Below are 25,447 nucleotides of genomic sequence, written 5' to 3'. Positions count from 1 at the left end.
CCCACTTCTTCTGCATCAGATCACGGATGTAAGTTCTAATGCAAGCTTTGTAATCAGAGTAAGGAATAAGAAGTGGTGTCGCAGATTTGTTGAGTGCTGCCTTGGCAGCAAGATCGGCCATTGTGTTCCCAGAAATGCCAACGTAACCAACAGAAGACGATGTCGCATTGGCCAGTAGCAAGATCATTATATTACTACCCATCAAAAGTTTAGACTCACTTAAAGCACTCACTATATGTTATGTATATGTATGTGGTTACATCGAAGATGAATTTCTCCACCAACTTGGGGGAACCAACTGAAAACCTTATGCAGATGAATTGCACAAGGATGATGCTTCAAATTGCGAAAGGCATGAGCAAATGTCGTGCATGTGAACAGATGCGTTTTGGTGTAAAGTTTTGTTAAGAATTCGCCAATTTTCACAGATTTTAATCATTTACTGAACTCATGACAATAATCTTTTCAATGTTACGAATATGTTTTACAATACACCAGTTCATAACTAAACAGTACCTTTAAACAGTATGGAATATTTTGCAAAAAGCTAGTTTAGAACAGTGGACAAGTAAGTGGCTACATTTACACTAGTGAGTCTAAACTTTTGATGGGTAGTATATACAGAAAATATTATATATTGTTTATGTTTGGGATGTCTTTGAATATACTTAAGAGCTGTTAAGATGGCGTTTTCTTCAGCTGTAAATATAGGGCTGTTATCAGGTATTCTAGAAGATATTGTTCTGGATCCAATGACAGTGGCACATGCCACTGCGCCACCGTCCTTGGATCCATCTGTAAATAAGGATTTATATGTATTATATTTATTTCTTAACTGACTAAATTCTTGTTTATACTGTAATTCATTAGTTTCTGATTTTTTAAATGTGGTCAAAGTTACGTCAACTTGGGGCCTAACCAACTGCCAAGGGGAAGAAGAAAGAAGACGGGAAGGAGCTATAGTTTCCAGCTCAATGCCGGCAGCAGAAATGAATGGTTTAATTCTGTGCCCAAGAGGCGGAACAAGAGAAGACTTTTTGTTGTATAGATCGTCATAGAGAGGATTAAAAACACAATTAAATGCAGGATTTGACTCGTTAGAATACAGTTTAGTTACATACTGCAAGGATAATTTTATACGGCGTTGGTCAAGAGATGGCTCATCAGCCTCGACGTAAAGACTGTCATTAGGAGAGGTTCTAAAAGATCCAAGACTAAGTCTTAGACCTTGGTGATGGATAGAATCAAGTATTTTGAGGTTGCTTTTACAGGCTCCACCATATACAATGGAGCCGTAATCAAGTTTCGAACGGATGAGAGATCTGTATAGGTGTAGTAGGATAGTTTGGTCCCCTCCCCACTTAGAATTTGAAACGACTTTTAACAGATCAAGTGCCTTCAGGCATTTAGTTTTAAGGGATTTAATATGTGGTAGAAACGTTAAGTGTGAGTCAAAAAATACCCAAGAACTTGGCCTCTTGCACAACTTTGATGGGTGTGCCATTTTAGAGATAGTTCCGGTCTGTATGCGGTTTGTATTTACGGCAGAAATGTATACAATTAGTTTTGGATTTAGAAAATGTAAAGCCGTTTTCAAGACACCATTTATCTATTTTGTTCAAACACAACTGCATTTGCCGTTCAATAGTACGCATATTTTTACCACGACAAGAAAAATTTAAATCATCCACAAAAAGTGACCCATCAAGTGAATCATTTAAAACTTTAGATAAACTGTTAATTTTTGATACTAAATAAAAGTGACGAACAAAATACTGCCTTGTGGCACACCCTGATCCTGATGATAATGATCAGATAGGGTCGAACCCACGCGGACTTGAAATTGCCTGTCAGTTAAAAGTTGGATATGAAGTGAGGCAAACTGGGCCTCGTAATCCAAAAATCATGTAAATCTTTTTAAAATACCATATTTCCACGTAGTGTCATATGCTTTTTCTAAATCGAAAAAGATAGACACTGCATGTTGGTTATTAATAATTGCATTTTAACAAATGACTCCAACCGGACTAAATGGTCAACAGTACTTCGATTTTTCCGAAATCCACATTGAATATTTGTAATTAAATTGTTGGATTCCAAATACCATATTAATCTATTGTTGATCATTCGTTCCATAGTTTTACAAACGCAACTAGTCAAGGAAATGGGTCGATAATTTGAGGGATCAGTATAATCCCGTCCAGGTTTTGGAATGGGCACAACTATGGCATCACGCCATGATGATGGGAATGTACCAGATGTCCAAATATCATCATATATAGTTAACAAGGTTTGTAAGCATGTTTCTGGTAAATGTTTCAGGAGTTGATAATGGATGTTATCAGCTCCTGTAGCAGTATTATGAGCTTGTTCAAGAGCATCATGGAGCTCATGAATAGAAAAAATTTCGTTATAATGTTCTCCATTATCTGAATTGAAATTTATAATTTTCTTCTCTTGTTGTTTTTGATATTTTTGAAAGTGAGGCACATAGTTAGAAGAGTAAGAGTGTTTAGCAAGAGTTTCGCCCAGTTTATTCGCAATATCGGACTTATTGGTCAATAAGTGATCTCCATGGTTAAGATGGTGGATGCTGGATTTAGTACCCTTACCTCTAATTCTTTGTATCATGTTCCATACCTTGGACATAGGCGTTCGTGAATTGATTTTCGACACAAAAATTTCGCCAGGATTGCCGTTATTGTGCTTAATTGTACGTCGGGCTTTAGCATTAGAAATTTTATATTTATTCAAATTATGCACCGTTGGATGGCGACGGAAATAGTGTTCAGCCTTTTTTCGTGCCTTCCTAGCTTGCTTACAGTCATTGTTAAACCACGGTTTACGTATGTGAGGATTTGTAGAGGACTTTGGAATGCATTCGTCAGCAATTTTGTTTAGTTCATCAGAAAAGAATTGCACAGGGTCGGAAACATCTCTAAAGAGTCCAGGTTTTAATTTGTTAGATGACATTATTTCAAACAAAGGCCAGTTAGCTTTTGAGAAATTCCATTTGGAACATGGAGGAACATCAGACGGAGTTACAGCTTTTAGAATGGTTGGAAAATGGTCACTTCCACATAGGTCGTCATGGACTGACCAATCAAACTCATTAAGGAGATCAGAGTCTGTTATGGATAAATCGAGAGAAAAATATGTACCCGTGCCAGGATGTAAGTATGTGTTAGAGTTATCATTAAAGAGACATAGAATGTTGTTAGAAAGAAAGTCTTCTAGTACTTTCCCTTTACAGTTTGTATGTGGACTTCCCCAAAGAAAGGGGATTGTGGCCATTCAAGTCTCCCATGATGATACAAGGTTTTGGAAGCTGGTCGTAGAGTTCTTGAAGATCAGCAGGTTGGAGAGAAGAAGAAGGGGGCACATAGAGTGAGCACAAAGTAAAAACAATGTGCATGGTCACACGTACAGCAACAGATTGAAGTGTAGTTTTCAGAGGAACAGGACTGTGTATTATGTCCTGCCTCACTAATATCGAAGCCCCTCCAGTGGCTTTTGGCCCTGGGGGAGAATAATAATTGTATGAATTATACTGTCGTACATCAAATCGATCGTTTTCTTTGAAATAGGTTTCCTGTAAACAAAATGCTGACGGTCTAAAATCTTGTATAAGTAAATGTAAATCATTAAGATTATTCCTTAGTCCCCTACAATTCCACTGAATAATAGTTGTAGAGCTCATGGAGGCTTAATTGGCGTTCGTGATCGGGAGTGGGGTCTATTCCCATCTACAGGGGTTGTGGGACTGACCTCCATCTCTAAAGGTTCAAATGGATTGTGAACCTCTACAACAGATGGCCCAGGAGGCACCTCGACGTGCTGGAGAGCCCTGGTCTTTTTCTTTAGTTTTTTCTTTTCACTGTTCGATAAATGTTTATGGCTACTGCATGCATCTTTACCATTTTGCAAATCTGGTTCAGACGTGACGTCACGTAAGGGTTCCGACAATTTCTTGTCTGAGAACATGACACAGATGTGTCTATCTGTTTTGTTGACATCTGAGAAACATCATCTAGAATGAGCTGGTTTGTAACCCAGGAAATTGATGTCTGACACATGACGGAAGTTGTGACAACTTTAGCGACTGGAGATGGGGCAGAAATGACGGTTGAATATTTGATGGTAGGAGTTTCAGAAGGATTTGGAACCAATTTTTTGCTTCAAGAAAAGAAATATTTTGGGTATATATGATTTTAAGAATTTCAGATTCTCGTTGGAAAAAGGAACATGTTTTTGAGGAGGCCAAATGCTCTCCATTGCAGTTAGCCCACTTGCCCACTCAGTGCTTTCATGGTTACCACTGCAACGGTAACACGTGTTTTTTTTTTTGCAAGTGTTTGTTCCATGTCCAAATCGCTGGCATTTATAGCACCGGAGAGGATTTGGAACATAAACGTCCACACCGATATTGAAATACCCAGCTTTGATTGATATTGGAAGGACTGCAAGGCCAAAAGTAAAGAGATAAGTGTTTGTTTTGACAACTTCATCATTTTGTTTTCTGGTAAAGCGTGTAACGGCCGTAACTCCTTGATTCTTTAGTTCAGCTGCAATTTCTTCCTCGCTCATGTCTGACAGACAACGCTCGGTCCCTGATTATTCCTCGACATGAGTTCAGTGTCTTGTGCTCCGAGACAACAACTGGAGTGTTAACAAACTGTTCTAAGGACAGCAGATTAACTGATTGTGGTCTCCTTGCACATTCCACTAAGATAGAACCACCTCGGAGACGTGAAACATTCTTAACATCGCCACAGACACCTTTGATGCCTTTAGCAATGACAAAGGGATTAAGTTTTAACGGATTGCCATCCTCAGATGCAATGATGAGAAATCTCGGCCAAGAATCTGTGACGTTTTGAAGGATTTCAGATGATAAACCATCAACATGACGGCGTTTGTGCTTTGATGAACCAGGAAAGGTATTGTGAGCCATGGTTATAGTAATGTGATTCGACACCTCTGTTCTCCACCCACCATGGAGTGTCAACAAGGACAATGTTGCAGCGGAAACCAATCTGCAACATTAGGGTTACAGGAGCGTTATACTCCAGGTATAAAAACATGAAAAGCTGCAATGACTAAAAGAAGAAATGCCAGGCTGGTTCGGCACATGACACTTTTCCCAAGAAATACAGAAGTCAGAGGTCCGTATATCCAGATTGGCCCATGAGCCACCGCCTTCTGGTATTGGACTCTAGGCAATTTAACAAAACACAAAAATTACTGGTAAGTAGTGTTAGATAGACTTGCCGTGAACAACAGCTGTTAACAACACGCTGTCCATACTCAGGGCATGACATGACCAGCCGATTGATAGAACCGGGCCAGTTCTACCACCCGTCTAGGTGAAGTAAGGGGCGAAGTGGTGTGTTGGGCAAAAGGAACACGGTTCCAGGATCCTATTGCCCTCAACCACCAGCCTCCCGTCCACCGACACAGGGGCGCAACCCACGGCAAACGGGTTGGTGGACCAAATATCCCCACGGGTCCACCACGGGGGGTTGAAGGGCGCTTAGCGTTACCCAGCACCCACCACGAGGAGGTGGCCCTTCATTGGTGCCTGCACGATGATAAGACATTCCAATAAGACACCTCTAATCTCCAGATACTCTGCAAAATCTGTTATCTGTCGAGTGTTAAGTCTTGTTTGGCCTACCTGTGAGAGAGTTAGTCGCGTGAAGGAATGGTGTATTGATGATCAGTGAAACTCACATAAGAAAATTATTAACAATATGGGTGATGATACATGTCTGATAATATACTAGCCACATAAAGAAACTGTGCATTGTCAAAATATTATCCCAGTTGATAAGAACGGTAACAATATCAAAGGTACATATAAAAACTTTAATGGAGGGATCATGAGACCATAACAAGTCGGGAGAATTTCAACTGAAAAGTCAATCAAAATGACGTTACGAGTCCACCATCGGCATTGAGAACAGCAGTGCATCGACGACGCATAGAGCCTATCAAACGTGCAAGGAAGGCTTGTGGGATGTCACGCCAGATTCTCTCAAGTTCTGTTGCAAGGTCAAGGACGTTATCTGGCGGATGAGGAAGACGGCGTAGACGTCGATCTATCTCGTCCCAAACATGCTCTATCGGTGAGAGATAACGGTGAATTTGCAGGCCAAGGCAGTAAGTCAATGTTGTGGTGTTGCAAGAAATCCATAGCAACCCTTGCCGTATGAGGGCGGGCATTGTCCTGTTGGAATGTTAACCCAGGGCCAGGGCGTGGCAGAAAAGGAATTGCCACAGGTCGAAGGATCTGATCCCTGTAGCCCACACCAGTTAAGTTGCCCTGAACAATCACCAAAGGAGTTCTTTGGTGTGCTGTTATGCCACCCCAAATCATCACGGAACCACCACCAAAGCGATTCCTCTCCAAGACACAGGTCTGTAAAAAACAACACTTCTCCACCAAAACAAGGGTCTGCGGACATGATTTCGGCACCACATTCGGCGAGCTTGTCGATGACGTTGTGTCAGGATAGGCCGTATGGCGGGACGTCGTGGTCTGATCCCGTGATGACGTAAACGTTGTCGAACTGTGTTGGGTGGATACGGCGAAGTCCTGGGATGGTTCGGGCAGTCATCACTGCAATCTGAAACCTGTGGCGAAGATGGGTCACCCTTATCCATCTGTCCTGTCTTGGCGTTGCTAAACGTGGACGTCCAGAACGTGGCCGATCGATGACGTCATTTGTGTTCTGGTAGTGTCTCACCAGCGCAGAAATGGTGTTCCGGTGGCAGTGGAAATGTGCAGCCACTTGTCTTTGAGACATTCCCCACGGACCATCCCAATGGCTTCATGACGTTGTGCGGACGTGAGCCTTGGCATGCTATGCGTTTCAATAGCCGTTTAATTTTTTTGAACGATCGCAAGGTCAGGGGTTGAGCTTTCCAAAGTGACAGTATTGTGTGGCATTCATTTGGTCTGTTTCTCTTTCCCGGAATGCACGTGCAACAACGTATTGCACGTCTCAAGGACGAACCCACTGACGTCACGGAACGTGGCACGTGCATGCATGTTGGATACATGTCACTAATCTCTGAGTTTAAATCCTTATGTGTCTACACAGGTTTGATAAATTTAGATTTTACACTTTTGTATGCACAGTTTCTTTATGTGCCTAGTATATATTGCATGCTTTTGTATTTAGCTGAACATACGTGGTACAATCATATTTAGCTTAAGGTGAAGTACATTCACTGGAGGAGTGAAACAATTTTGTATATACCTGAATTGAATGTACAGCCTGTGATTTGAATGATTCAGGCAAGTAGCCTTTGTAAGTGAATTCGAAGTGACCAGCCTATAGACAAAGCATTAAAAACTCGAATATTTGTACTGAAGCCCAGTGTTACTCTGGTCTGGTTGAGAAGTATCTTGTAGTTTTGACTTCTGTCAGTTTTCTTCCCATGATATGGAGGTGAGTAAATTATGTACAACTCTTGTACCCACGTCGGTCCTGTTGGAATATGTTAAATACGGAAATTTCCTAACTGCGAAATCATGATGTTCTTACAGACTTTAATAACCAACAGCCATATAACTTCTATTATTGTACAACCCAATCACTTAATCTCTATCGACCCGTGAAGATCCGGGGTAGAATAGGTCTTCAGCAACCCATGTACTTGCCATAAAAAGGCGACTATCTTGTCGTAAGAGGCGACTAACGGGATCGGGTGGTCAGTTTCGCTGATTTGGTTGACACATGTCATCGGTTCCCAATTGCGCAGATCGATGCTCATGCTGTTGATCACTGGATTGTCTGGTCCAGACTCGATTATTTACAGACCGCCGCCGTATAGCTGGAATATTGCTGAGTGCGGCGTAAAACTAAACTCACTCACTCACTCACTCACTCAACTCACTTAATCTCTATCACTGTATATCCGTTACTGGCTTCCATCTATGGCCATTCACTCTATGTAAATATGTTGTACAAACAGTATGTATACCCTATTTAACTTCATCCCCTCACCAACTCTGTGGCTTCCTGTACATACTATATATACCTCTGTAACTATTTGCTGCCATTCACCTGATGAAGGGACAAGTATTAGCCCTGAAACGTCGTGTGTAAATAATAAAGAAGTTGCACATCCATATCAAGTGTGTTGTATTACCCTACCATCTTCTTAAAGCCTATCAAACATCTGAACAGCCATATAGCTTTGACAATACTTACTACAAAGTGAATGCTATCTCCATGTATTACACTGATAAATCAATGTTTGGTACCAACCCAATATTAGGATATTATTAATTTATGCATAATAAATTGATCTTATTTGGACAGATTGTTGTGTAGTCCATTTAGTTGTGAGAGTGAATTTGTAATATACCCCCTGTATATGTCACTCGTAACAATGCCTACGGGTAATTTATTGACAGTTCTAATTGTTAACAAAGTGATACTGTTGTAAAATCAAATAACAGTTGGAGGTGATACGGGAAAAGTTTCAAGTACTATCATACTATTCGGATTCTTTGGTGGTAATACCATAGCATAATGGTGGCACATTGGTAGCAGGACTTATGTTAAACCGATATGTCTCGCAGTTCAATTATTCATCTTTTCTAGAGTAACTTCGGTTACTTTCTCGTAATTTCAATCATTCTTTCGGTTTTCCGGGTTTATTTTCAAAACTCGAAAATTCGAAAAAGCAATTTCAATTGTGAAAAAGAATAATCAAAGGAGAAATATTTTGTTTAAAAATATTCATAATGAGAAAATAATTGAAATTACGAGACATTAACTGAATTTTGGTGAAAAATCCGAAATTGTTTGAAAGAAATAAGAAGAGATTCTAAGCAGTAAGAAAACAAATTCGAAAAAAACATTTTCCAACAAAGATTTAAATAATGAGAAAATATTTGAAATCACGAGAATGTTAGAGTTAAGAAGAATTGATTGAAGTTATTTGAAAATCGCACATTTTGTTAAATTACTGAAATAATAAAAACGTATTCGATACAGTGGGCAAAGCATTTGAAAATTTGAGGTTTTCAGAGTAAAAAGATTAAAGTAAACGCAAGAAATTAACTAAATTTTGTGAAAATATTTGAAGTAATGAGAATATATTAAGAGCCGAGGGCACATTTTGGGACATTGAACGTTTTTTAGAAACATTTAAAACAATCGAGATTTCAACAAAATATTGATTGTAAGAAAACAATCCAAAAACTATACAGATAACTGAACTAATGACATATGTGGAAGAGAAAGTTATGACATTGTTATCCAAAACCTTGTATTTCAAAGGATGTCCTTAAAACTACTCAAATGTTAAATCTTACAAATCAGCAATGCAACAGAAGACATGTTTCTCTCCTTCTCAATATGATAAACCAAACCTTGTTCAAGTACTGATTACTATCTGAAAACATGTTGAGGCCTGTGACAAGGTCATTACAGTGTGAAACAGTATACAAGACACAGTCGTTGGTAACTCATCGTGATATATACATCTGTGCATAAAATAAGCACCACCCTGTATTTTAATTAATTTTGTTTGAAATGAAATTCTAAACTCATTCCAAAAAATAACCTTTATAATTTGATAGACCAAGCATTTAACATTTCAAAAACAAAACATTGAAATAACCATGTACTTTAATCAGGATAATTGCCTATATTTAAAACAGGTGTTTTTCTGTCCTAAAACAAGTAACCTTATTTTGAAAAGTGAAAGTAATAATTGATTGTTGTGTGGCCTATACATTCGTTTATTGTGAATGGATAAAAGTTTGTAAACTAAGATTGAGGAAAAGTAACAGTCAAACAAAAAAGAGGGAAATTTTATAATGCAGTAAAAGTGTCTTTACAAACAAAACAAAAAGATTTTAGCTTTAATTATCAGTATCCGGCAAGAAGAAGTGTTCATTTATTACAATAAACTCAAAATCATAAACAAAATATTCCAAAATCTTATTAATGTGGCCTTTTTTTCAATTTTTGTCAATTGGCAATCTGAATTGTGGGAAAAAGGTCTGAATCTTTGACATTCGGGTTCTTCTTGATTATGCATTATTAAAGCTTACTTGATGTGTAAATGTCATCTTTGTATATGACAGAATTGTTATGTTTAATCAAAACTTAATTTACTTGTGTAGTTTGAGCAGGAGAGGAATAGTTATTTTGGGTATAAATTCAGTCCCATCACATTTTCATCAACATATTCTTTCATAAAGAAACGAAAATGTGATGGTATTCGTAAAACTGTCAGTGGATAAAGCTTTTTTAACTACAGATTGATTAGATTGATGGCTATACCCTAACTTTTCTGTAGCATCACATCTTATTTTCAAAATAGGGTGGTCTTTAATTAATGCACGGGTGTATAGTTTTATACCAAATCGTTCAACACGCTCGCTTCGTCCTGTATTACATCAAACATTACAATGATATATGTTTTATAAGAGGGCTGAAACTGTTTTGTGAATTAGATTGTGGTTTTGCGTAATTAGTTTAAATGTTATTAAAGGGACAGAACATAAGTTAATGTTTTGGCATTGATGTTTTACTTTATGAAGATTGTTTTCTAATTAATCTGGAAAAGGTCACTTACGAGTGTCAATATGCGATCACCATTCTGACTTTTCAAGTGTAAACCTATGTGCCTGTACAACACTATGGAGTTTTGTGTTTGATGTGGTCACGTTAAAATGTCTTATACAATCATACATATACACAAACAATATAGTCAAAGTAGCTGAATTATATGATCGAAAGCAAAAGTAACTAGTAATCTGTAACCAAAGTACGTAAATCGAGATTATTCTTAATTAAGACCTATTCATTGTTTTGCTGTGTACATTGTTTTGCTGAAAACGAACACAATCATTTGCTCATAATATACATATTTCAGTAAAAACTGTCTATGGTCACGTGCTGTTGGCGTGATTCAAGGGCTTCATGGATAGTACATGCTACAAGTTAGTCACGAAAATGGTCTAGGTAATTTTTTGTGTCTGACATTACGAGAAATAATAATCCAAATGACAATTACCTAAACGAATTTTGATGTAGTAGGACTTATCTAAAATACCACACGTTTCAAAATATTTAAGAATGATAAGAATGATATTAAGAAGTATATATGTGCCTTTTTAGAAAATTATTAATGTCATTTTGTGATCAGTATGTTGAAATATTTAAATAAACGAATAAGTGGACGCATGATTTGGAACCTTTAGGCAGGCGAAAATGTTACGTCTTAATAAAATCGCGAAAAGCTAAATGAAAATCTTTACCTCCACGTGCTTGGATTGTTTCTTGAAGTTGGTATGTGTTACCCATTGTACCCATCTGAGTAATTCATTCTTGTCGTTTAGCAAAAGTTAATGGCAGCCTTGTGTGGCCTGTGACATTTACTAGCACAGTATTATCATGTTAAACTATGGTGAAAAGATATTGCTAATAGTGACAATTAATTACCAAATCCGTTTTACGATTCCGATTATATCATGACCATGTTCTTTTTATGAATAAGTGAATCAGTGATGACATCAGGTGTTCGTAATAAAGTGATCGTATTCACCGGTAGCTCAGTTAACTAAAGTCAATATTTGCGATATATTAATATTGGACAAAGGCGTAGTGTAGTTTAAAGTATCTTGGGGAACTTCAAACGTAAGCAAATACATTTCAGTACGTTTCGTGTCTTCAGCAAACACACCCGTGAAGATCCGGGTTAGAATTTGTTTTAGCACCAAATTGCTTGTAAGCGACGACTAACGAGATCGGGAGGTCTGACTTGGTCGACACATACACATACGTCATCGTATCCCAATAGATCGATGCTCATGCTGTTGATCAACGGATTGTCTGGTCCAGACTCTATTATTTACACACCATATAGATAGTACACTGCTGAATGAAGCGTTCAACAACAAACAAACTTACCAAACAGACAATTCCATGCCCTAGCAATATATACCAAATATCTGATTTCACGATATTCTTACCACGTCATGGCTACAAAGTGTAGAATAGTTTAAATATTGTGATCAAACGCACATACCCTAAAAAAATCAACACACAAACGAACACATCAATATTAAACCAGTTCATCGAGAACAATTGCCTCGCCTGATAATTAACCAAAGACCGTATAAAAACAAGTTTTAATTACATTGAATTGTCGACAGGATTTCGATGTGTTAGCAGTTGCTTGCTGTGCTGAATAAAAATTGATATAAACTATACTCAAAACGGTACACTCTGCTGTATACACTATTGACGTTAACTGCTAGATTAAATAAACCAAGAGTTTACTCACAGTCTGGGTGAAGCCTCCTTCAACAACGCCACGTATCCCACAACCATGTACAGACTTGTAAACATGCTCAATACATGCATGGCTGTTGTCAGTCAGGGGTTCAAACTGTTTGTTACCTTGAAACTATCATAAATTTAAGCATATCCACCGTATCTAAAAACGGACTCAACCCTTATCCTCACCCTGGTGTTTTATGTTTGTCTGCGCGTCACTGTTGAGTTTTGCCACACGACCACAGATTGCCCTGCACTAACAGGACGTCAGTATGCACCTTTTACAACTTGCCCTGCTGAGAAGAAGTGAACAGACATGATACAATAAATTAAGAAAGCGATTCTCAGCTGAAAGGAAGCAGACACTCTGGGGAGAAAAACGAGGCGAGTACTCGCACAATGTAAAAACAATTTACCCGGAAAGTATTGGGTCCTTCAGGCGAGCGTGTATATGAAGAGGTGAGGGTGACACCGGCAACACTCGAGATGAAAGTTGAAGTAGAATTTTATGACGGCAGAGTGATACTTTGAAAACTGAAGAGGTTATTAACATAGTTATGCAACTCAAGTATCGTGTCTGCGATCTTTAGTGTATTAAGATAAACATTCTACACGTTAATCTGGTCATACTGAGAGGTTAGAATTGGTTTATCCTTAGAAAGGTTAATTAAATGTTCTGCTGCAAGTAAATGATTTCTCCAATGATTTCAAAGAATGATCTTCTAATCATTGCGGAAGACATGAATTTATAACTTACTTTGCAACCCATGCTACAGACAATTCATAGGTACGACTTTGTGATTTCTGTGTGTGTTTGTAATCTCCCAAGGACGGTATTAACGTTGCTCGTGATATCAATCACAGATGAGTCTGGTAGTGAGGTTCCGGCTTTGCAACCCTCTGCTCCTCAAGTTGTCCTAAAGTGCCGCACGTCTATATAGGTTATCACGCGATTGTGGTTTGGGATGGTAAATATCCTGCATTAGGAATAAACAATGTTTTTAGCGAGCCTTGACGAGCTAAATACATAGTGTTTATTCCTAATGCAGGAGATTAACCATCCCATAACACACAAGTGTGATAACCTATTTATCATACAATGTCATTCTTACTTTATAATTTTAAAAAATGCGATTTCAGTTGCCACAACTAATGAAAGTAACTTCGTGGAATGTGCGCAGATATACTATGATGTCACAAATATGTGCATAGTAATACGTTACGTCACACGCTCAGTGACGCAATTTTCTTCTGATCACTCAATTGACTGCATTAGGTCATCTAGTTCCGAGAAAGTTTTTATGTTAAAACATGCATTGTTTTCAACAAATCTTAGCTAACGTTTGAAAAATAACAACAAACTTGTGTGGACTTCAGAAACCTTCAATTAACCTTTTGAACAACAAACACAGCTTTATGTTGGCGTGACATTCTGCACCTGGCTTCCTATGCCGTTCTCTCGCTAACACTGACAGTCGGTCGGAGAATTGGTTTTGGTATCTTTGTAAGCCTATGAATTTCTATCTTCGCTTCGTAATCCACTCCATCTATCATCACCAGACATGAATTTGCTTGGATTCAAGCACTGGCATTACCGCAACCGGGCACCATCGCCCACACGTGACGCCATGTTTGTTTACACTGTGAAAGTAGTCCCTAATATTTGTATATGACCTCTCTAATTTGCATCGATATACGTATATGACCCTAACGGATACCGAAAATATCCGCTGGTTTTATCTTGCCGAGGACACTATCCATTCTATGATAAAACAGGATATATTGGTAAAGTTTTCTAACTCACAGTAACTCCACTTCCAATCCCATCCCCTCGTATCCCCAAAACCTTGGTCACACACATCTACTGATGCTTATAACTGGTTGGTCGTGTGGGTCAATGTTGTAACGCAAGCGCATGTATACCGAACCACAAAAGAACGCCACACCGATAGAGGTTTCTTAAAGCACACATCTTAATTCGCTCTGATCAACAAAATGGAGGATCAGTTCAAACTTGATAATGGTTAAGACATTTTCGGGAATCACATTAAGAGTTCATATACACAATATCACCAACAATTATACCATCAGGATACCTCAAAGTCAGTATCGTGTGTGGCATCCATGGGCATCGATGCCGACGTTGCATCGTCTGTACATGGAATTATTTAGCCGGTTTATGAAGACCATATGCACTTTGGTCCATACTCTGTGATATGACTGATTGAGTCCAGCCGCCGCAGTTGTCGGCCTTGGTTGGAGGTCATTCAGTCTTCTTTGAATCTCGCACCAAAGGTGTTCTATTGGACTTAAATCCGGACTGAGTGCAGGTCATTTAAGGGTTTGGATGCCATATTGTCTTACGAAGTCAAAAACGTGGCATTATTTTCCTAAATCTCAACAGTTTTAATGCAGAAAAGTAAACTATTCTCAAATCTACTTGTTATCATTCAATCTTTTTGGGGTATAAATTTCAAATAATGATACTGTAATTAACAAAGAGTGACATTACTTTGTAAACTCCGAAACGCAACTAATAACTAAACACTAAGTGATGGTGTCAATTTTGTTATTTAGAAATGAACTGTTCGTTACATCGTTACTTCCTATTTCAGATGACTCTCAATTATAAGTCTTTGGTGATTGTATACATCCTCTTTGACTTCCCAGATGGGATATCAGTCACGTGACATTTGAAAAATAGTATGACAACTTCACAAGCAATATAGTTCGAATATCCTGGTTACGAACATTTCAGTAACGGAGATTTCATATTCTGGCGGCAGCCGCGAAGAGCCACCTCCTCGTGGTGGGTGCTGGGTAACGCTAAGCGCTTTCGTATGGGTATATTTGGTCCACCAACCTGTTTGCCGTGGGTTGCGCCCCTGTGTCGGTGGAGGACTGGAGTCTGGTGGTTGAGGGCACTGGAACTAGGACCAGGTGTTCCTGTTGCCCAACACACCAATTCGCCCCTTACTTCACCTAGACGGGTGGTTTAATGGGCTGGATTCAACCAATCGGCTGGTCATGCTAAGCCCTGTACAAGTAAATTTTGCTGTAAACATTCTAGTAATTATTTAAATTATTTGTCAGTTGTTTTGGTTTCATGACGATATATTTATATTTTAATTGTACAACTCCAATTAAGTAATTTGCCTAGTGTCCTATGTCCAGAAGGCAGTGGCTCATGGGCCAATCTGGTGGAATAATTACTTGTTGATTATTCTGCTTGAGTATATCATCCGGGTATCCTTGGACCTGCAAGTTGGAAATCCACTTGCGATCAGCATTGTCTTTATGATACTCCGTGGTAGGTGGGGAGCTCGGATGACGAATCAAACTAAAATCAACAATGGCTTACGAAACCCCAAACAAAAAAGCGAAACGTCCACTTGATAATGATGATGACGAACAACGACCCTCAAAATCCGTTGATTACTGGCCACGTTTCCTGATTCTTGAGACTCTTGATAAAACTCCATTGAAACTAAATCCGTTTGCAATATCAAAAGGTGTCCACGGCATAGCAGGTGCAATTAAAAACATTAAACGCTTGCGTTCAGGTTCTCTATTATTCGAGTGTCATAGAAAACAGCAAGCAACCAACCTGCTGTCAACATAGATGTTTGTAGGTGTTCCGGTTATGGTCTCTGCACACAGAACACTGAACACAAGTAAAGGTATTGTACGAGACCGAGATGGTCTGTTTGCAGATATGACGGAAATTGAAATTGTAACCGAGATGAAAGATCAAGGGGTCCTCTACGTGAAAAGATTTACAACCCGTAAAAATAATGAAACTGTGCAAACAAACACCTATCTCTTTTCTTTCTCTGCGCCGAATTCTCTTCAATCAGTCAAGGCAGGTTACTGCAATGTAAATGTTGACGTGTATATCCCAAGTCCTCTGCGGTGTTTCAAATGCCAGAAATACGGACACGGTGTGAATACTTCACACTGTCTGTTACATGTGCTCATTGTGGAGACAAAACACATGTAACAGAAAATTGTGACAGTAGTCACCAACTGCCTCGGAAACCATTCATCCTTTTCCACGGATTGTCCTGTTTTGAAAAATACAGATGGAGATCAACAGAATTAAATTCACTAGGAATATAAGTTTTGCTAAAGCCAAACAGATTGTACAGTCCAGTGACAGTACAGAAACCTTGCCTCCATCGCCAAGACACCACCTGAAACAACACCAAAAAGAACTACTGTACCTGCATCGTCACATTCCTGTCAAACAGATTTGACATGGATAAACTCTTATAGTCCCAAACTCGTTTCCCCTGAACAAGCCACTCAGACAGCGAATCCTCTTCCTGGTCAACAAAACCTCTCTCAGCAACTTTCATCTCCTGTTAAAAAACCTCAATCTCAACCGGACAGAAATGAGGAGCAAACGGTGAAATCCAAAACAAAACCGAGGACAGAAACATCAAAAACAAATCGAGCCCCTAAAGGGTCAGATAAATTAAATTAAGTTTGGGTCACTCGAGGACATGGATGTGTCTGATAACATCCATCCTAGGGCACATAGATTGTCGCCCTCTAAGAAAGTGCGAGTAGATCCCCAATAAACCCACCTAAAAGATAGGGATTTCCAAAAATATCGTACAGTGGAATTGTAGAGGTCTAAGGGTTAACTTCAATGAATTACAGCTATTAGTCCAAGATTTTCACCCTTCAGCAGTTTGCCTTCAGGAAACTTATCTGGAGCAGACGGATACTTTACATTTACGTCAGTACGAGGCATATCATTATTTGTCACCTCCGGGTGACAGGGCCACTGGAGGATCTTCAATACTGTTAAGCAGGATGTTATACATAGTTCTGTAACATTTAAAACAAATCTCCAAGCTGTTGCAGTGCGACTGACTTTACACGTTGCTTTTACATCATGCTATATATTCCGCCTTCTTCAACACTTCAGCAGAATGATCTTCAAACTCTCTATAGCCAACTCCCGAAACCCTGTATCATTGTGGGTGATCTAAATGGCCACAGCCCGCTCTGGGGTTGTTAATCAACAAATACCAAGGGTAAAATACTGGACGATTTCATCTCCAATATCGACCTGTGTATACTCAATGATAATTCAAGCACTTATTTGCACCCTGCAACCGGCACTTACTCTTCTTTAGATTTGTCACTTGCAGACTCCATCCTCCTCAATGAATTCGATTGGACAGTCGACAATGATCTTTGTGGAAGTGACCACTTCCCAACTACCCTTTCAGAAATAACTCCAACTGATGCTCCATCAAGTTTTCAGAGCAAACTGGTCCTTGTTCGAAACTGTATGCAAATCTAAACTACGATCTGAATGTTTCAGTGATGAATCTGATCCTATTGAAGTATTTTCCGACATTTTAAATGAAATAGCTGATAAGTGTATACCGAAGTCATCTACGACTCCACATGTACGGAAACCATGGTTTAATACACATTGTAGACAAGCCAGAAAAGCGAGGAAAAAGGCAGAACATAATTTCAGTCACCATCCAACTGTCCATAACTTAAATAAATTTAACATTCTTAATGTGAAGCCACTTCGTACCTTCAAACGAAACAAACGACAATCTTGGAGGAAGTATGTCTCCAATATGAAGTCACGCACTCCTATGTCTAAGGTGTGGATTATGGTTCAGAGAATAAAAGGCAAAGGTTCAGAATCTGCTGTCCACCATCTTAAAAATGGTGATAATTTAATAACTGACAAATCTACAATTGCAAATAGAATTGGCGAAACTCTTACCAAAAATGCATCATCGGCAAATTATGTCCCTGAGTTTCAGAGATATCAGAAGCAACAGGAAAAGAAAAAAAAACTTAATTTCGAATCATATAACGGTGAAGATTATAATGAAGTGTTTTCATTACATGAGCTACATACTGCTCTTGAGCAAGCTCATGATACTGGAGCGGGTAATGATAATATACACTACCCTCTACTGAAACACTTACCTGAACCATGTCTGATGACACTTTTAGATATATTTGACCAAATATGGACGTCTGGAGAATTTCCTCCTTCATGGCGTAATGCCATTGTAATCCCAATACCAAAATCTGGCCGAGATCATACAGATCCATCGAATTACAGACCTATATCTCTCACCATCTGTGTCTGTAAAACCATGGAAAGAATGGTAAATAATAGATTAACTTGGTATGTTGAAACCAATAACCTTATATCAAATATCCAATGTGGTTTCCGGAAAAATCGTAGTGCCGTTGATCATTTGGTACGCTTAGAATCCTTTGTTAAAAATGCAATAGTAGCTAAACAACATGCAGTATCAATTTCTTTGATCTCGAGAAAGCTAATGATACGACCTGGAAGCATGACATTTTGAAGGATTTACATGACTTTGGTTTGAGGGGTCGTTTACCTCTTTTTATATCACAGTTTTTAAGAAACGAGCAATTTCAAGTCCTAGTGGGTTCAACCCTGTCTGACCATTACAATCAGGGTCAGGGTGTCCCACAAGGCAGTATTTTATCTGTCACTTTATTAAGTATCCATGGTTTTAAACGATTCAATCGATGGATCACTTTTTGTGGATGATTTTAATATTTCTTGTCGTGGTAAACATATGCATACTATTGAACGGCAACTGCAGTTATGTTTAAACAAAATAAATAATGGTGTCTTAAAAACGGCTTTAAATTTTCTAAATCCAAAACTAATTGTCTACATTTTTGTAGAAAATATAAACCGCATAAAGACCCTGAACTGTTTCTCAATGGCACTCACATCAAAGTTGTTAAGGAGGCCAAGTTCTTGGGTTTAACTTTTGACTCACATTTAACTGTCTGCCGCATATTAAATCCCTTAAAACTAAATGCCTGAAGGCACTTGACTTGTTGAAAGTTGTTTCAAATTCTAAGTGGGAAGGGGATCAAGCTACCCTCCTCCATCTATATCGATCATAAGTCCGTTCCAAACTTGATTGTGGCTCCATCGTATATGGTGGAGCCTGCAAAAGCAACCTGAAACTATTAGATTCTGTCCATCACCAAGGTATAAGACTTTGTCTTGGGTCCTTCAGCACTTCTCCTGTTGACAGTCTCTACGTCGTAGCAGATGAGCCTTCTCTTGCCCAACGCCGTATAAAATTACCTTTACAATATATTACAAAACTATATTCTGACGAGTCTAATCCTGCATTTCATTGTGTCTTTAATGCCCTCTACGAGGATTTATACACCAAGAAATCTTCTCTTGTTCCGCCACTTGGGCTCAGAATTAAACCATATATTTCTGCTGCTGGCATTGATCTTGAAACAATATCGCCTTCCCGTCTTCTTTCTTCTCCTCCTTGGCAATTGGTGAGGCCAGACGTTGACCTAATACTCACAAAGTATAAAAAATCAGAAACTAATGACTTACAACATAAACAAGAATATAATCAGTTAAAAAGTAAATATAATACTTATTTACAGATGGCGCAGTGCCTTGTGCTACTGTCTTCCAGATTACCCAAGGAAAGTTCAATTTTCACAGCAGAAGCAAACGCAATACTGACAGCTCTTAAATGTATAAATAGACACTCTAAATATAAACAATGTATAATATTTTCTGACTCTCTTTCTTGCCTTCAGGCTATTAAAAATCTTTCTTGTAAACATCCACTTTTACTAGAAATTATAGAATTATATAATGATCTTGCAACTGGCCAATACGACATCGTCCTCTGTTGGTTACCCAGCCACGTTGGCATTTCTTGGAATACAATGGCCGATCTTGCTGCCAAGGCAGGTAGCAAAGGCACTTTAAGTCCCCATGGTCCCTATGGTGATCTACCTTCGGTTGTTGGCGATCACTAGCCCATTTATCCATTGTATTGTCTAAAATAATTTTCTACTTTTAAAAATAATGCTAGCTAGTTTTACTCTTTTTGTGATACACTAGTTATTTTACAGCCCGTCGATGACTGGTTATTTAATACTTGTATTTATTGTGTATGTACAATGTTTCCCGTCACTATATGGCTGAAATATTGCCGGGGTGACGTTCAATTTTAACTCACTAACTCACTCATATTCTGGCAAATCAAGCAGTAAGGTACCATTAAGCACACACAAGCTTTGAATATTTTTGTTCCCCTCTGGCATTCTTTGTGTTCTAAATGTAACTTAAACTATGGGGAAAAGAGCACAATTCCCTAATTTGGCGGTGGTAAAAGACACTTCACTCTTAGTTCTATGCATATTTTCTATGTATTGAGATATACTATGCAGAGAGATATTTAGAGCTCCAAATAATGACACGTACCATGAATGTAAACATAAATTGTATTCATTCAAAGTGAATGGGTACGATTATGCTTTGTTCTACACATGTACAAGTCAAAATGAAGATTTCCTCAAAACTGGCGACATGGCGTTAGAACACATTAATTTTGTCTGAAAAGAATGTTGGGGATGCATGGATCAACTTCTTGTACAAACAAATGATTTTGGAAGAGGTTAAAACATATCACAGCAACCTCTCCATGTGATGGGCTGACTACAAAAAGGCATACGACTCTCATGAATGGATTCCGAAGTCTCTTCATTGCATTGACCTCCCTGTGCGTCTACTTGATTTACTCAAGTATTTAATGAGTTGCTGGTCGACTCAACTTGAGATGTACTCGCAAGGGAAGGTGCAGACTTCGAAATCTATTCCAATCAGAAGGGGAATCAGGGGGACTCCTTTAGTCCTTTGCTTTTTTGTTTGTCTCTAAATCCTTTGAGCTTTCCGCTCACTAGAGGGGAGGGTTACCATCCTTAGCATAGATCACTACCACCTCTTACTCATCTCCTTTACATGGATGGCATCGAGCTCCTTGCTAAAGGAGATACCAATTCTCCTTGTCGAGTCCTTTTCTAACGATATTGGCATGACATTCGGACTCGACCAATGTAATACCCTTCATTTGAAACATTGCAAGGTAATTAATGATGGATACAGGGAGGAGGAGTTATTGAGCAACTTGTGGAAGATCAGGCCTACACCTAGCTTGGAATGCAAGTTCGAGGCAACCTCCAGAATGCCCAGATTCAAGACAAACTTCGGGTTGAGTACAAATCTCGCTAAAAGAAATTATGGAGCTTAGAGCTAAATGCTCGAAACAAAGTCAAAGCTACCAATACTTTTGCTGTGCCAGTCCTTTCTTATTCCTTTGGAGTAGTTGATTGGACAAAACAAGACATCCAGAGTCTTGACCGCCTGACCAGAAGGATCATGTCTGATAACAGAGCTCACCACCCTCCTTCCTCTCTTAATCGTTTATATATGCCAATCAATTCTGGAGATGGGGGTTTGATTAATGTGGAGGCTTTTATTGTGTACTTTTGCACATATTTATTTGTCAGATGACCCTCTGGTGATGCACGTCAAGACTCATGATGAAAGCAAGAAATTCTACAGCTATTTTAAGCGTGCCATGGTTGTTGGACAAAAAACTGAAATTTGAGGTTGATTTTGTTAATGGCGATGTACTGCTGGACGGTACAGTGATGGGAGCAAACCAGGTGAAGTCCTTCACCAAGTCTGCACAGAGTCAGTCATTTGAGAAACCATTGCATCGTGTGTACATGCAGTGTGTGGAACAGAATGGAAACCCAACTGAGTCCTTCCCCTGGATGAAGTCGGCTGCTCTTAAGCATAAAATACCCCTAGGGGTATATTTGCCTCCGAAGTACATATACCCCCAGGGGCAAAGGGCAAATTTTGGTTGCGTTTACATGCACCCACTGATTTGGAAAATTCTAGTAACTAATCGCATGCTCTGTCACTTCAGTCATAGCAATGGACAGATTAAGACGGCGTCAGGAGAGAGAGCTAATTTCATCCAGGCCATTATTCTTGCTGTTGGATCATCATTTGTAGAGAACGATCAATCTGGATGAAACCTCAAAGCACATGCTGGTGGCAAAAGAAGTTCAAGAAACCTACCATGTTCAGCAATGGCTTCAAAACTTCAGGATGACAAAGGATGTGTTTAAGATCATTTGCTAACTCCTTCATCCCTAAGTTCAGCGTTCTTCACGGGTCAGACAGGCTTTGACGACTGAACACCGCGTAGCTGTAGCCATTTACTTTCTGGCAACACCTGTTGAGTGCAGGACTGTTGGAAACCTCTTTGGCATTGCCCGTTCCACCGTCTGCATCTGCGTCCACGACTTCTGTGAAGCCATTTGTGAAGTGATGTTTGTTGAGATGGTGAAGTTTCCGAGCAGTCACGCACTGAAAGATGTTACAAGAGGACATCTTGTGGGGATTCCCAAACAGTGCAGGAGCTATAGATGCCACACATATTCCGAACATTGCTCCATCACTGTATCATGCCGACTTCATCAACAAGAAAGGGTGGTACTCCGTAATAATGCAGGCACTCTGTGATGATAGATACAGGTTTACCGATGTCTACATTGGCTGGCCTGGCCGTGTTCACGACGCTTGGGTGTTTCCTAACTCTGCGTTGAAGAGATGAGGTGATGAAGTTCACAAGAGCTTCTCATCAAACCCATAATCAAGCGGAGATGGCACTTGTTTTGATTGGAGATCCTGCATACCCAATATCTTCCTTGCTCCTCAAACCTTACTCCAACAGAGGCCAGCTTACAGCAGAACAGTCCTACTTCAGCTATCATCTCAGCAGTGCACGGATGACGATAGAGAATAGCTTTGAGACGTTTCCTGAAAAGACTGGATGTTGACATTGGCTTTGTGTCCACTCTTGTGGCTGCATCTGGAACCGTACACAATGTGTGTGAGACTTGGGGTTTGCCCTACCTGGCGGAGTGGGACATAACAGAGAAGGACACTGCCCAACCAGGATCTGGATACAACGAAGCTAGACTCAATGCAAATGGAAAGAACATAAGGGATGCCCTATCGAGGCACTTTATGGGAGCAGCGTTAGATAATGAACAGAAAACTTCAATGAACATTTCACTTCGCTTTAATCAGTTAAAGCCAAATAACATTCCAGAACACGTTTCTACATTGTTAACGCACGAATAATGTGAAATGCAATTTGATGTAAAACGTGAAACATCACGTGCTTGAAATAAAACATTGTTTGACATTTATGAGGTTATTTTTTAAATGTCGAACTAGAAAGACGGAATCTGGCAGCAAAGAGGAAACAATACTTAATGACAACCAATATTCTACCTTTTCTGGCATAATGTAAGTCTACTTTGATGCATAGGTATGTCCTGACCAACAACCCACCGCTGTATAGTGTTAAAAATACGTTTATATGCATCAAATACCCCTGGGGGCAAATATACCCCCGTAGGCAAATAATTTGCCCTACCTCTGGAGCAAGGGCAAATATACCCTCTGGGGTAAATTTACCCCCGGGGTATATGCGTTTACACGACATAAAATACCCTCATGGGGGCAAATGTACCCCCGGGACAAATATACCCCGGGGGTATTTTGGTGCATGTAAACACGGCTTTAAATGTGAAACTGGGGGCGTTCCTTTTGCTGCTCGGGACCAGTCACTTCCCATTCGTAATCGCCTAAATGTGATTCTAAAACAAAATATTAATATGAAATGTCGACTTTGCAATAAATTCACAGAGACTGCCCAACACCTTGTTAGTGGATGCCCTTCTTTAGCACAAACAGCATATCTTAAACGACATGATGGCATGACTCGTTGCTTTTACTATCGTCTCCGCCATGCTTGTAGCTTTGACTCTTAGGTCCATCCATCTTACGACCCTGAACATGTCCAGGGCGTCATGGAAAGTGATGCTTTCAAACTTCTGTGGAACAGGCCCATATACAGCCTCAGAAGAATTCCTGCCAACAAACCTGATCTTGTCCTCTTTGATAAAGCCTATATATTTATTTATATCATTAAATTTTCTGTCCCTTTTTGACAGCAATGTGATTAAGGAAAAGCATTTGAAATGTCTCGCGTGCATCCAAAGTACACTGTCGCCAGGCTCCCCATTGTTCTCAATGCCCTTGGTTTGGTACCTCCTGATCTCTTGGCGCAGATCAGGAGAGTGCCCGGGTTCTCCTCCGGGAGCACAGTCCTTCTGACACCCTGGGTAATGCAGTAGGCTGCAGTGTTGGGGAGTCTACATATTCTCCGGAAAGTTCTTGGTGGGTTCGACTAGGCAGCGTTTCCTGGGAGAAGACCCATTCGCTGTCTGGGCTGCGTGTAGAGGGGGCAAGGGCCCTGAACTGATGATGAGCCTTACCAGCCTGATAAACATGATAATAATGTGGGTATTTATATAGCTGTAATCCAGGTACTAATACCTGCTCATGGCGCTAGAATACTATAGGAGAAAATATCCAGGTATTTGTATACCAAACTGCATTAAGTTTAACTGGAAAGTGTGGTTTTGTTATCGGCGACAGTAGCGAACATTTCAAATTGACCTATTACCGTAGCTGTAACAAATATACTTTGTGGGTTATCGGATTGTTTAAGCATGTTGTATGTTGGCCATGGTGGTACCATTATCCAACAATACTGATAAAATAGCATTTGCTAATGAGAATGAGTGATATGTGGGAGTGTATATACCAGAAACATAAGTGAACATGGGTTAGGTAGCCCTTCCTATGTCTTAAATTGGTCCTGGCAGTGTGGGAGATGGAAGCCCACATTAGCACACTGACACCATCAAACATATCAACTTCCTGGGTGCAGTTTGCGTCTATGACGTCTGTATACCTCGCCATCTTCTACCAGGACGACACAGCACAACACTAGACGCGTCGTTGAATCAGACACAAATGCTACCACCATTGGTGCCGCTGTTGACGATGTCGAGATGCAAGATGGCACCGTCTGTTCCGACATTCTCTGCATGCCCTGTATAATCGAAGCGGTTAATATTGCCGTGGTCATTCTTTCAGGTAGATGGCGTGCCTGTATGTAGCGGTCTTGGCCGGCGGTTGTAACAAGTGGTTCTACCGCATCTGACTGGTCACCCGAGGTGTTGATATCGGACCTATAGTCTGTAAATGGCGCTTTGGCCACATTAAACATCATGACAACATCTGCTCTGGGATCGAATGCCTCCAAGAGTTGTTCCTTTGTACTTCCTTGAGTCGAAGTATCTCTTCTCGTCGTTACGTTCGCAAAATACATTCAACAGGA

At 39.7% G+C, this 25,447-nt stretch overlaps 1 long non-coding RNA gene across 1 annotated transcript; it reads left to right on the top strand.

The window, feature by feature from the left end:
• On the top strand, positions 1–24,470 carry LOC124273462. The gene is made up of 3 exons (XR_006897657.1): positions 1–28; positions 8,474–8,479; positions 24,330–24,470. It is a non-coding gene; the product is annotated as an uncharacterized LOC124273462 (long non-coding RNA).
• The last annotated feature ends 977 nt before the right edge of the window (positions 24,471–25,447 follow it).

This window comes from Haliotis rubra, unplaced genomic scaffold (assembly GCF_003918875.1).
Source record: "Haliotis rubra isolate DU_JTF1 unplaced genomic scaffold, ASM391887v1 Scf1805, whole genome shotgun sequence".
In the NCBI taxonomy this organism is placed as follows: Eukaryota; Metazoa; Mollusca; class Gastropoda; order Lepetellida; family Haliotidae; genus Haliotis; species Haliotis rubra.
The sequence above is the reverse complement of the archived record's forward strand: the minus strand, read 5'-3'. Positions and strand labels throughout refer to the sequence as shown.